We start from the raw sequence: 14,097 nt of genomic DNA, 5'->3' as shown, positions 1-14,097 counted from the left end.
AGAGATAACCGGACGTGCCAGAGAGCACCTAGAAATTTCTAACTGTGGCGCGTCCTCTTGGAATTAAACACTTGCGAATGCCAGTCCCGGCGCTGCCCCTGGCCGGCTGAGTGGGAGAAGCCCGAAATCATCTGTCTGAAGCCTCAGCTGCTTAGTCTGTAACTTGGGGGGGCTCAAGACTGATCCCTCGGATCGGCCCAGAGCACTGTGCAGTCGCCGAAGGGTGCGCACGCCGAAACCGTTGCACCAAAATGGTCTTTTCGCGGGTCGGTTCCCATGAGCCTTTTGAAATTCCCTGGGACTGACAGATACCGTTTGCAACGCTGTCCTGGGCATTGGGCTCAGTCGTCAAAATCCCTGCCTCCCACTGATGAGGGCAAGAGAGCGAGCCAATTCCAGGCGCGATGTCTGTGCCCAGATCGCAATGACAGACAGCAGTGCGCGGACCGACGTGGAAATCACGTAGGGGAAGGGCGAGAAGGCTCCTAACGGGGAAGAACACTGAGGGGGAGTTCTTTTTTGTTGCTAAGTGGGAATAACTGTTCCGGGATTAAATGGGATGCAACGTGGAGGACTCTCAGTGCAGAGAGTGCTGGGTCTTGCAGGATCTGGAGCCCGACTGCCTAGGTTCGGATTTGCGCTGTGCAGTCTCTTATCTGTGCCTAGGACACGTCGTTGAAACTTGTGTTCCTCAGTTCCCCAGTGAGGAAACCGTGATGCCTACCTCCTGGAGTTGGCGAGATTCAGTACTTCAAGATGTGCGAAGAGCGGGACTCCCAGCAAGCCGACCGCAATGCCTTATCTCCCAGAGCCACTCCCTCATTCGGCTTCCCGCATGGATACTTGCCCCGCACTTAGGACTTCAAAGGCTAGGGAGCCTGTTCCTCCTTCACACCTCTTAGCTAAGCGACACAAGGGGCCACTTCATTATTTAACAAATACTGTATGGAGGTGAAGTGCACATCACACACTGAGCTGTCCTAACTGGACAGCAGGTACCTCCCCAGTGTTTCTACCTGTCACCTCTAAGTCCAAACGTTTCCTACTCCAGTGTTAAACCATTCAGCCGTCGCTGCCCACCCTCTAGCCCCTGGCAACCACTCATACAGATTCCGTGTCACCATGGATTTAGTCCGTGTATAATTTTTAATTTATTTGAAAGCAGAGAGACAGATCTCCAACCACTGCTTCACACCCCCAAATGCCCACAATAGCCAGGGCTGAGTCAGGAGCCCAACACTCCATCCAGGTCTCCCACGTGGGTGGCAGGGACCATCAACTGTTGCTTCTCGCGGTCTGCTTTAGCGGAAGCTGGAATCAGGAATGGAGCTGGACTCCAACCCAGGCCCCTCCTGCATGGATGCGGGCAACCCAAGCAGTGTGTTACCCACTGCACCAAAGGCCTGCCCCACTGCAGTTGTTCCAGACAAGCGGACTCATTCCGTGACTTTTTGCACTTAGCATATGTTTTAAAAGTTCATCCACGTTATAACACGGATGGATGCTTCATTGCTTTGTATGAATGGATCATAAACTCCATCGTAAGTTTTTCCACATTTTGTTTATCCATCTGTTGACAAACATTTGAGTTATTTCCATCGTGTGGCTGTTGTGAGTAATGATGCTGGACTCCACACGCTATAGGTACTTCAGTCCCTGTTTTCAGTTCTTTTCAGCCATTTAGGGGTGGAATTGCAGGGATCATGTTGCTCTGCACTGGGTTGCATACCCCCTACTGTGGAGAGCTCTGCTTTGGTGGTAGGTCAGGAGAGCTAGAGTTACGAAAAAGATCTCAGGAGAGGAATGGGGGAAGGAATGCTTCAGAAATGGTTTGAAGAAGGGCCCGCATCATGGCCCGGTGGATTAAGCCCCTACCTGTGACACCAGCGTCCCATATGAGCACTGGTTTGAGTTCCAGTGCTCCACTTCCAATCCAGCTCCCTGCTAATGTGCTTGGGAAAGCAGCAGAGGATGGCCCAAGTACTCGGGCCCAGGGCCCCTGCCACCCACATGGGAGAGCCAGATGGGGCCCCAGGCCGCTGGCTTTGGCCTGGCCCAGCCTTGCTGGTTGTGACCATTTGGAGAGCAAAGTAGCAGGTGGAAGATCTGTATGTGTGTATGTGTAACTGTCTTTCAACTAAATAAATCATTTCTTAAAAAAATGGTTTGATGAATGGGCATACCAAGTGATGTCAGCTCAAACAGAAGGGAAAGAATGGGAGGTGTCACAGGTGGGGAGAAGGGGTAGGCGGAGACTAACAGGGAAAGTCCCCTGGGCATTAGAATGTTCTACATCTTGATTTGGGGGATGGTTAGATGGATGTATACTCATATATAATATATAAAAGTCTGTGTGTACTTCATTTGTTAGAGCTCAATGAAAAAAACTTTTGGAAGATGGACAGTCAGGGCTTTAAGCCTGGCCAAAAGCGTGCATTTTTCAGATAAAGAAAAAAACAATAATAGCCACAAGATAGGCATTTGGCATAGCAGTTAGAGGATGGCCCACTTGGGTGATGCCACTTGGGGTACCAGAATGGAGGCTCAGCAGGTTAAGCCACTGCCTGTGATGCTGGCATCCCATAGCACAGGTCCCTGCTAATGCACAGCCCAAGTGCTCAGGCCCTTGCCACCCATGTGGGAGACCTAGGTGGAGTTCAGACTCCTAGCTGTGGCCTGGCCCAGCTCTAGCTGCTGTGGCTGTTTGGGGAGTGAACCAGCAAATCAAAGATTCTCTCTCTCTCTTTCTCTCTCTCTCTGCCTTTCAAATAATAAATAAATAAATCTTTGAAAAAGAAAAGAAAGATGGCACTCGGGACATCTGCGTTCCACACGGGAGTGCCTGTGCTCACGTCCTGGCTCTGCTCCCAATTCAGCTTCCTCCTAATGTGCACCCTGGGAGGCAGCAGATGATGGCTCAAGTACTTGGGTCCCTGCCACCTACCTGAGACACCTAGATTGAGCTCTGGACTCCTGGTTTCGGCCTGGCCCAGCCCCAGCTATTGCATTTGGGGAATAAATCAGCAGATGAGAGATCTCTGTCTGTCTCACTCTCTGCCTTTCAAATTAAATAAAATTTTAATAAATTGGTAGCTGTCATTTATGGAGCCTCTTCATGTATCAGACATTTTTACACAAACTCTAATACAGAGCCAACAAAAGGCCTACTCTGTAGGTGAGGAGCGCTTCAGAGAAAGCTGGTAATTAATCCAAGGACACCAAGCCGGGAAGTGGTGGAGTAAGAATCTGGACCTGCTCATTTGTTCATTCAGTAAATAGAGATTTCTAGTGTGCCTGGTACGTGCCAGCCCCTGCGTTAGCACAGGGCCCAAAGCCACGAACAAGCCAAAATCCCTGCCCACACAGACTTTACAATCCAGCTGGGGAGACGAGCAGCAAACAAATATATAAACCAGCATGAGTCCGGCGCCGCAGCTCACTAGGCTAATCCTCCACCTTACGGCGCCGGCATACCAGGTTCTAGTCCCGGTCGGGGCGCCGGATTCTGTCCTGGTTGCCCCTCTTCCAGGCCAGCTCTCTGCTGTGGCCAGGGAGTGCAGTGGAGGATGGCCCAAGTCCTTGGGCCCTGCACCCCATGGGAGACCAGGAGAAGCACCTGGCTCCTGCCATCGGATCAGCGCGGTGCGCCGGCCGTGGCGGCCATTGGAGGGTGAACCAACAGAAAAGGAAGACCTTTCTCTCTGTCTCTCTCTCTCACTGTCCACTCTGCCTGTCAAAAAAAAAAAAAAAAAAAAAAAAAAAAAGCCAGCATGACCATCAGGACTGGTAAACCGAAGGAAGGAATGAGAGAATAATGGGGTGGGAAGGGTGTGCCTTCAGGCTCAGCAGGCAAGCAAGGCCTCCTTCGCTGACAGTGCAGCTGGGCACTCAGGGAGGGGAAGGGCTGGGGGGAGGCAGAACACCCAGCAGGAGGGACACACACAAGGGCCACAGGGCGGAATGGGAGCACTGAGGTGAGGTGGGAAGGGGACAGAGGATGGAGTCACGGCCAGCCTGACTCCCACGCCTGTGGCCTTTCCATCCCATCCTGCCTCTCTGGCGAGTCTAATTTTAGCCACAGATGAGTTGGAAGTGCGGGCTGGGCCTGGGTTGGGTGCTGGGAGAGCCAGAGCCTTGTAAACAAACAGTTACCCAACCAGGTGACACCAGTGTGCTCGCCCGGCCACCCAAACAAGGGAGGGAGTGGCCTGCCCCGCCATGGCCGGTCGGCAAGGCCTCCAGAGAAGCAACATCCAAGCTAAGTCTCGAGCGAGGAGTCGGAATTTTCCAGACTGAGAGGTGGGAGTGCTGGGCAGGCGGTGGGGACAGGCTGGGCCAAGGCGGAGCGGTGACTAGCATGATAGGTTGGGGAGATTGCCCGGCTACGACGATGCCGGAGGGGCAGAAGGCACCTGGCTCAGCGTCAGTCCCCCACAGCGGGCAGATAGAAGGGGCTGGGGGCTGGCGGCTAGGGCTGCCACCACAGTGTCCGTGGTGTCACTGCGGCCATCTAGAAGGACAGTTACAAAGACACGCGCTCCTTCACAAGTCAGTCAGGAGCACATAAATCGGAACAACCTCTGTGAAAGTCACTTTGACAGCGTCGAGATTCTAAGTAGGATGTAGCTATTCTTCAGGGGACTGCATCCCGCAGATCCACTGGGAAACGCGTGAAGTGTTGCACGCACAGCCTACACCTTGCCAAGCTGCTTGTCATCCCACCAAGGACCACGCAGCTGTAAGACACAACGATGAACTCTGCTGTGGAAAGAAGGCCAAGGCACACTGTTGAATGAAAACAGAGAGACAAAACATTGCAAACAGTGTGCTCCTTTCTGTGAAAAGGGAGGAAAACATTGGCTTAGAGAGGCTGAAATTATGTCTGGAAGACACACAGAATGCACCAGGGTGACCACAGGCCATGGCAGGTGGGGCTCAGAGCAGGAGAAATGGTCTCACTGCCTGGTTTTTTATATTTTTAAATTTTTGAACCATGTGAGTGTGCTACCCACTCAAAACAAACAAAAACAAGGCTGAAGGTCAAATTCAGTGGTCTCCCCGGAGCTGGAGAGCTGGGTCAGCAGCCTGTTCCCTAGCCCTAGCGCCTACTCGGTGGCTCACACCCGCCCTTGCCCACAGAGCCAGGGCCACTCTCACCAGGACTCCCAAGGACGAGGCTCAGGAGCAGGTTGCCCCCGCCTCCTATCTCCCCAGGGGGTCTGGCTACTTTTCTCTGTGACTTTCAGCCTCTCCCCACCACCCTCACCTACATCCTACCTGGCCCAGCCTCCCCCTCTCTCTCCCACCCAGCTCAGTTGCAGCCCTCTGCCCTGGGAAAATCAGGGGTCAAGGCTGGACTCTGCAGAGCCACTGCCCGTTTGGCAGGGAGTGGGTGGGGTGGGGGAGAGCCACCCCGGCACAGAGGCTGCCGTCTCTCTGTGGGATAATGTCCGCCATGAGTTGGACTGTGTTCCATTGGGAAGGGGAGTTGACTTCCCCCTCCCATGCCTGCCCTGTGCTAGCAGGAAGGGGACCCAGGAGCCAGCTGATGGGCACATGCAGGCCCCTAAGGGGGTCTGCTCTCCCCTGGAGGTGTCCCTGCACTGCAGGGAGCACAACACTTAAGAACAAATACAAAACACCGAGCCAGGACGAGCAAGACTCTGGAAGAGTGGAAAAATTCTGCATTTAGTACCTTTAATGGCACTTGTTTCCCCCTTGCTTTTTGGACGGAGTCCTGTGTTTACATTTTGCACTAGGCCTCACAAATTTTAGCTGACCCTAGCCAGAGGCCAGGAGGGTCACGGAGCCCTTAAAACTTGCCATTCTGCCCAAACAAGGTTATAGAGGTACACTGCCCAGAATAAAAAGAGAAACCACTCATCATACTATTTTAACCTGGAGCCTTGTCACCGGACCACACCGTCTGTGGTCAACTACTGTTCCATTCGCCCATTGTTGCATAACAGTCAGCTGGGGGTCAGAGCCGAAGCACCTCCTCTTGGCCCTTCCTTCTTGGTGGTCTCAAGGTTTGGGTCCTCTGTGAGGGCTCAGAGCCCCAGCAAACAATATAGGACAGTTCTTTAGTTTAAAAAAAAAAAAAAAAAAAAAAAAAAAAAGCAAGCAGATGGGCCGGCATTGTGGCACAGTGGATAAAGCCACTACTTGCTCCTCCAGCATCCCGTACAGGCGCTGGTTCAAGTCCCAGCTGCTCTATTTCCAATCCAGTGCCTGCTAATGTGCCTGGGAAAGCAGCAGAAGATGGCCCAAGTGCTTGGGCCCCTGCACCCACGTGGGAGACCTGGAAAAAGCTTCTGGTTCCTGGCTTCAGTTTGGCCCAACCCTGACTACTGCAGTCATTTGGGGAGTGAACCAGCAGATAAAGATCTCTCTCTCTCTCCGGCCACAGCGCGCTGGCCATAGCGGCCATTTGGGGGGTGAACCAACAGAAAGGAAGACCTTTCTCTCTGTCTCTCTCTTTCTCACTGTCTAACTCTGCCTGTCAAAAAAAAACTCTCTCTCTCTGCTCTCTCTGTGTGTGTATGTAATTCTGCCACAAATAAATAAAATAAATCTTTAAAAATACATAAATAAAATTTTAAAAATTTAAGGAAAAAAATTTTTGGAGAATCATAAAGACAGAAAGAGAGATCACATGATGAATTTATATGTTCAACTGCTGAACGATTACAGACATGAACTAAAACCTAATTCTACCAAAGCTGGATGTGGCTATAATACATAGAAATCTATGTATGGCCTAATGTTATAGCTAAATATGTAAGGTTCCTAAATAATTCATTTTGTACTTTTTCCACAGGAAAAAAATACAGCCATTCACATGTGTGTGTGTGTCAAGAATCAGGCAAGTACATCTACTCTATAAAAACCCAAGAGTAAATTGCTTGAAGAAATTATATCCAAAGATTTTAGGTGGAATTTTGAAGTTATTATGTAATTCAAGTGAGGATTAACAGACCAGAAATTGTGGGCTGATATGACACCGTGAATTAAGCATCAATTTGTTTAAAAGGGCTTAAAGGTGTGTGTGGTTTTTTTTGTTTGTTTGTTTTTTTGTTTTTTTTTTTTTTTTTTTTGGACAGGCAGAGTTAGACAGTGAGAGAGAGACAGAGAGAAAGGTCTTCCTTCCATGCGGGTGCAGGGCCCAAGCACTTGGGCCATCCTCCACTGCCTTCCTGGGCCACAGCAGAGAGCTGGCCTGGAAGAGGGGCAACCGGGACAGAATCCAGCGCCCCGACCGGGTCTAGAACCCGGTGTGCCGGCGCCGCAGTGGAGGATTACCTAGTGAGCCGCGGCGCCGGCCTAAAAAGGGCATAAAGATTTAAAAGAGCTAACTACATGACTTTAGACAGTGGAAGGAACTTGGGACTTCCTTCAATAAAAATTTATTATTAAATAATTTTGCCTTATGCTATACAGTATAAAAAATAAACTTTACACTGGTTTGTAGAAAATCAAAAAGAGAAAGAAAGAAAGAGAGAGAAAGAGAGAGAAAGGAAGGAAGAAGGGAAGGGAGGAATGGAGGAAGGGAGGAAGGAAGGGAGGAAGGGAGGGAGGGAGGGAGGGAGGGAGGGAGGGAGGGAGGGAGGTAAAATATGAGAGGGAGCACCTGTCTGCTGTTCTGCTTCCGCAGACATCCACAGTGGCCAGGGCTAGGCTGACCACTGGAGCCGGGAGCCAGGAACTCAATCCCCGACTCTCACACGGAGGGCAAGAACCCAACTACCTGAGGCACCACTGCTGCCTCCCAGGGTCTGATTAGCAGGAAGCTGGAATCAGGAGCCAGAGGTGATACCAAACCCAGGCACTCTGATGAAGACTGTGGGACTCTTACCTGGGAGCTGAATTGTAGACCAATGCCAGCCCCAGCAGGGACCTTTTCCTAGTGACCCAGCGTCACTACTGCTGGACACTATCAGGGGAAGCAGCCACCAGCCCATGAGACAAGAAGGAAGAGAAAGTCCACCTCTGGATTGGAGTGGTGAGAGATGGGAGGGGTTGTTGTAGCCATCTTTGAGATGCACAATCAGACATGTCTATGATTACACTTTAAAATAAGTCTTTTAATGATCTTGTAAGGAGCATCATAAATTTGAATTTTGGGGGAATGTCCAAAAGTTTATGGCAAACAGAATTAAAAGATATTTATAATGGTGTGAAAAATGGAAATCCTTCCACAGTATTTTTCATAATACACATTTTCCATGAGCTTTTTGAAGAACCACTATGTTTATAAAGGGAAGATTATGAATTTAAAAGTATTATTTTGTTGAATATAAGCACTTAAAATACAGCATTGCCATTTGATTTTTTAAATGATTCTGTATTTTTATTTATTTGAAAAGCAGAGAGGTAGAGACATAGGGATTTTCTGTCAGCTGGTTCACTCTCCCGAATGCCTCCAACAGCCAGGGTGGGATGAGACAGACGCCAGGAGCTAGCAGTTCCACCTGGGTTTTCATGTGTGTAGCTGGGACTCAAGTACTTGAGCCATCATCCACTGCCTCCAGGATGCACCAGCAGGAAGCTAGATTGGAAGAGCAGCCAGAACGGAACCAGACACTCCCATACGGACTGCAAGCATTGCAAGAGGCAGCTGCTGCTCCACCACAGCTCCTGCCCCTCATCCCCATGTTACAGTGTCTGCTTCGGCATTTCTGTGTTTAAAACAACTACCAGCAGCTTCACAGAACGGAACTGGCAGCTCCCTGCTGGTGTGCCCGGGGAAGCAGCAGAAGATGGCTCAAGTGCTTGGGGACCCTGCCACCCATGTGGGAGACTCGGATGACGCTTGGGGCCCCTGGCTTGGGCCGGGACCGCAACTTTGGGGAGTGAACCCACTGCTTCCCTGTCTATAACTCTGCCTTTCAAGTTAATAAAATCTTAAAAATAAAAGGTTTGGCCCAGGAATGAGCACCCGACACATTCCTGTTATATTCTACCACCCTGATCTCGCAGTGCGGAGCTGGTGCTTTGTATACACTTGTTCACTACCAGCTAAGACAGAAGAGAAACTGTGGCTCCCACCTTGAGACAAACCCTAAGGCTCCAAGCTTCTCTGATGACTGGAACGTTCATCTCAGGCGATTTTGTTGTCACCACTATCCATGATCTAAAGTCACTCTGGTTTCCTCCATTGGCTCAGGTTGGCTGACTCCAAAGACATAATGAAAACCAGATAAGCAGGGCTGGAGACATGCTTACGCTGTTTCGTTTTGCTGAAATTGTGTGGACAATCGTCCCCCTTCTCTCCTGCATTCTCCGTTACCTACCATTCAGTTTGTATCGGTGAACCTTTTCTGGGAGCCAGCCATCAGAGACGTAAGGACAAGGTCCCAGCGTTGGGACAATGACCCTGCAGGACTCAGAACGAATGAATTGTGGGCCTACGTAAGGAAGCCAAGGCCCGTGCTACACAGAGAGGGCATGAGGAGACAAGGGGGCCTGGAGGAGGTGTCTGCACGGAGACGAAGGCACAAAGGAAGCTCTCCAAGGGCGGGGGAGGGGGAGGGGGAGGGGGCACAGGGCAGGTAAACGCCAAGCAGAGGTACAAAGCGGCAGTCGGAGCATGGCGGCCAGACTCCAAGCTGCCTCCCAAAGACCACCTCTTCCAGGAACTCTCTGCCACATCAGCTTGGTCTGCGGGACCCAAATATGGCAGAAGTAATGGAATGCCACGTCCAAGGCTAAGCCATAAAAGAGAGCATGTGAAGCTGCTAATTCAAGCAAGAATGCGAATTTTAAAAAAGAAGAATTTCGCCCAAGGATGAAGACATCAGGTGAGCCTTCTGTCTCTCTGTGGCTCGCTGGCTTCCCATGAGCAGCCCTGGGACAGGCCCCATGGTGGGGCTGCGGCCTCCTGCCACCAGCCACACGGGCGAGCTTGCGAGCTGGTTCTGCAGTCGGGTCGGCTTTCCCAGCACCCTGCTGCCCACAACCACAACCTCAGCCTTTTTGTTGTTATTTTTTTTGACCACAACCTCATGAGAGAGCCTGAGCCCTATCACCCGCTGAACCTGAGGTCGTCCCCGATTAACTGTGTGAGAACATCAATGCTTGTTGCTTCCGGCACCAAGTTTTGGGGGTGATTTGCGACGCAGCCGGAGATGACTGGCATGGCAAGCGCCCAGGGAAGCAGGGCTGGTCGGGTCAGTTGGCAATGACGCCCGGAGCACGCGTCGGGGCTGGGAGGCATTTGAGCTGTCTCCGAGCTGTCCTCCACCGAAGGCCCCACGCCTTGTTTGGAGTAGTTGGTTACAGAGGACTTCATTGCCTGTCTTCCTTTCTTCTCCTAACCAAAGTTTGGGGACCCACTCCTCCCCTATTCTCAGCCTGTTTGGCTGGGTCCAAGGAATGGAGCCTGGAACTCAGCATATGGCCCGGGTCACTGTGATTGGTTCAGAGATGGACACATGACCCAGTGGACCCAATCAGAGTTAAATGTTGGGGTGTGTGGGGAAGCTCTCAAATAAATCTCTGGCCTTTCCTATGGACTTGGGCCTGGAGGGGAGGGAAGGCAGGGGCTGTATCCACCACCTGTACAGGACAAGAGGGGGGCCTGGCGTGCACAGGGCCTGAGAGTGAGGGCCAAGCTGAGCCCTGGAACCAGCCAGACCTGGGCTTTCCAGTTGGACGCAGCACTGGGTTCCCTTTCTCTGGGCCTCAATCCCCGCCCCGGGATGAGTTTGCCATTGCTTGTGACAGAGTCCCAGTGCGAGCTCCAGCAATCTCTCTGCAAACCGAGTGCTGACATTCAGCGAAGGTCATTTCTCTGACGACAGCTGCAAGTCCCGGGAGAGGGGTATGCACGCGTTTCAGAGGGAGAGCATCTTTGAACTGAAGGAATGTTCCAGGCCCCAAGGCCCAACAGCGCTGCAGCTCAGTCTGGCACCGTCCATACTTCCTTCTGCAGCTCTGCATCGCCGTGGCTGGCTTCACCCTGCCAGCCTCCAAGGCTCTTGCAGATCCCAGGCCGCCCTGTTGGAGAGGCCAGGTGAGCACCTTCACCAGCCAAGGCTCAGCATGCTGCGAGAACACTGGGATGATCACTGTCTACCAATTCCCAGATTGTTTGCTGCCAGATACACTTTTACTTCCATTTGCCATGAACTTTCTGAAGTGCTTGCAGCCCTGACAAGCAGACACTGGCCCTCTAACTCTGAGTCAGCCAGGAGCTAACTGAAGAGCTCTGTTCTGCAGCTGGCGGTGCAGCCCTCTGATGTTTCGCTGAATCTCGTGCTGCTGCACTTACAGCTCCAGGGCGGAAAGACTCAAAGGAGACACAAGAGGAGCGACCTTAGCTAAAAACACCTGTCACCAGGCAGACCGAAGTCCAGCTGTCGGTGCAGCCCTTCTCTCAGCCTTGAGTGGGGTTTGCACGTTTAAAATTCTGCAGGATGCATTCTCTCAATTCATTCCCCGTGATGTATCGGGCCAACTGTGGTTTTATCTTCCGCCTGAGGGTCCTTCTGGTATACTCAAATCCTGTAGGCACTGGTTCCGTCAGGGAAACCAACATTTTCTTTTAGATACAATCTCAGAAGCCAGACGACTCCACGGCAAGTTGGTTGGCCGTATAACAAGGAAGGAAACCGTTCACAGCAACAGCTAGCAAGGGTAGAACACTGCTAACTCATCGGGCATAAAGCCCTAGGACGTGTGGCTGTGAAGAATATGACTGAATCTCCTAAGAACCCATTTCACACACGAGGGAACTGTGGGTGACCTGTAGACCCAATTTAAACTGTTCAACTCCACACCTCCCTATTTTTTTTTTTTATTTTTTTATTTTTGGACAGGCAGAGTGGACAGTGAGAGAGAGAGACAGAGAGAAAGGTCTTCCTTTTCCATTGGTTCACCCCCCAATGGCCGCTGCGGCTGGCGCACTGCACCGATCTGAAGCCAGGAGCCAGGTACTTCTGGTCTCCCATGCGCGTGCAGGGCCCAAGCACTTGGGCCATCCTCCACTGCCTTTCCTGGCCACAGCAGAGAGCTGGCTTGGAAGAGGGGCAACCGGGACAGAATCCGGCGCCCCAGCCAGGGCTAGAACCTGGTGTGCCGGCACCGCAGGCGGAGGATTAGTCTAGTGAGCCGCAGTGTGGGCCACATACCTACCTATTAAAAAACAAAACAAAACAAACAAACAAAAAAAAACGACAAACTCGTATGTCTTTCTTTTCATCTTTCTTGAAAGGCAGAGACACAGAGCGACATCTTCTACCCACTGATTCAATCCCCAAATGCCTGCAACAGCCAGGGCTGGGCCAGGCAAAGGACAGGAGCCTGGAATTCCATCCAGGTCTCCCAGGAGGGGTGGTGGGGACCCACGTACCTGAGCTGTCACCTGCTGCCTCCAGCGATGCACATTAGTAGAAAGCTGAATCAGAAGCAGAGCACCAGGACTCAAACCAGACACACTGACACAGAACATGGGCAGCCTAAGCAGAGGCTAAATGCCGTGCCCAAGGTCTATCCTCCGATTTCTTTTTTTTTTTTTAAATAACTTCTTATTTGGGTGTAATTTCAAACAAGCAGAAAATTTACAAAAAAAAAAAAATTGCACTAGAGAATCTGTACTTTTAATCACTGCAATGCATTTGCTCAATAAGTAAATAGGCAACCAAACACACTAAGTAGCTGATCTTCGTTAAGAAAACACTAAAACATGGACATGAACGCACCAAACGAAGATTAATTTTGGCTGCAGGCCCCACAGCCGAAGGGGCATGAAGAGGGTCTCACATTTCTCTGCCCAGTTCCTACTCATTTCTGTATTTCTTGAGTTTACTTTCAGCAAGAGTCACACAAGCTCGGAGCTCAGAGCCCCCTCCCTGCAAACCCCTGTATTCTGCCCGACTGGGGCGGAGTGCTCCGTCTGGCCTGCGGCCCGGGGAGCTGAGAGCCCAGTGGCTTGAGAAGTGGGTCACCTGGCTGCAAGCCCGGCTCTGGGGTTTACAAGCTAGATGACCTTGACAGGGGCCTCACCTCCCAGAGCCTGGTGTCCTTATCTCCCAAGGGCAGTGCATACGTGCCACAGGGCGCTATTGCGGGGATTAGGGAGATAAGATGTGCACAGTGCTTGGGATCCCCCCTGGATCCTTCTCCCTACCTTTTCTCATAGCTTTTCCACCCTTCAAATCATTTCCCTAATAGAGAGCCCCAGAAGTCGAATAACTGGACCAACTGGTATAAACGTTTTTATGGCCCTGGATGTGTGTTGCCAACTTGCTCTCTGGAACACACTACCCTAACTGCTCCTAAGAGGCTTGGTGAGGTTGCTAGTTCCATTACACTTCTGCCAGCCCAATACTTTCCTTTTTTTTTTTTTTTTCTGTTGGTTATTGGAAAAAGAGAAACACTTTATCACTGTTTTAATTTATATCTCTGTGCTTAGTCACAGGGGGTAAATATTTTCCCAAATAGATATTTCCTGTTTTCTGATTTGTGTCCATGTTCTTTGACCATTAGGGTATCAGAATTTTTTCCTGTCAATGGGTGAATTTTTTTCTGATCTAGGAGTTAACTTTTTAAAGACATTTTTTTTTTTTGACAGGCAGAGTGGACAGTGAGAGAGAGACAGAGAGAAAGGTCTTCCTTTGCCATTGGTTCACCCTCCAATGGCCGCCCCGGCCGGTGCACCGCGCTGATCTGATGGCAGGAGCCAGGTACTTCTGGTCTCACATGGGGTGCAGGGCCCAAGTAATTGGGCCATCCTCCACTGCACTCCCTGGCCACAGCAAAGAGCTGGCCTGGACGAGGGGCAACCGGGACAGAATCCAGCGCCGGCAAGGCTAGAACCCGGTGTGCCGGCGCCGCAAGGCAGAGGATTAGCCTAGTGAGCCGCGGCACCGGCCGACTTTCTTTCTTTATTTGAAAGGCATCCTGACACAGAGAAAGATGGAGAGACACAGGTAGATCTCCCTTCTGCTGGTTCACTTCCCATATGACCACAAGAGCCAGAGTTGGGCTAGGAGCCAGGAACTCTACCCAGGTCTCCCACATGGGTGGCAGGGGCTCAAATACTTGAGCCACCATCTGCTGCTTCCCAGGCACATGAGCAGAGAGCTGGCTCAGATC

The 14,097-nt window shown here is 51.2% G+C and overlaps 1 non-coding gene across 1 annotated transcript; it reads left to right on the top strand.

The window, feature by feature from the left end:
• The first annotated feature begins 6,649 nt into the window (after window positions 1–6,649).
• On the top strand, window positions 6,650–6,722 carry LOC127492566 (small nucleolar RNA SNORD5). Its single transcript, XR_007922076.1, has one exon. It is a non-coding gene; the product is annotated as a small nucleolar RNA SNORD5 (small nucleolar RNA).
• The last annotated feature ends 7,375 nt before the right edge of the window (window positions 6,723–14,097 follow it).

The sequence above is a fragment of the Oryctolagus cuniculus genome, chromosome 10 (assembly GCF_964237555.1).
Source record: "Oryctolagus cuniculus chromosome 10, mOryCun1.1, whole genome shotgun sequence".
Lineage (NCBI taxonomy): Eukaryota > Metazoa > Chordata > Mammalia > Lagomorpha > Leporidae > Oryctolagus > Oryctolagus cuniculus.
This window is presented reverse-complemented; position numbering and strand designations above follow the sequence as displayed.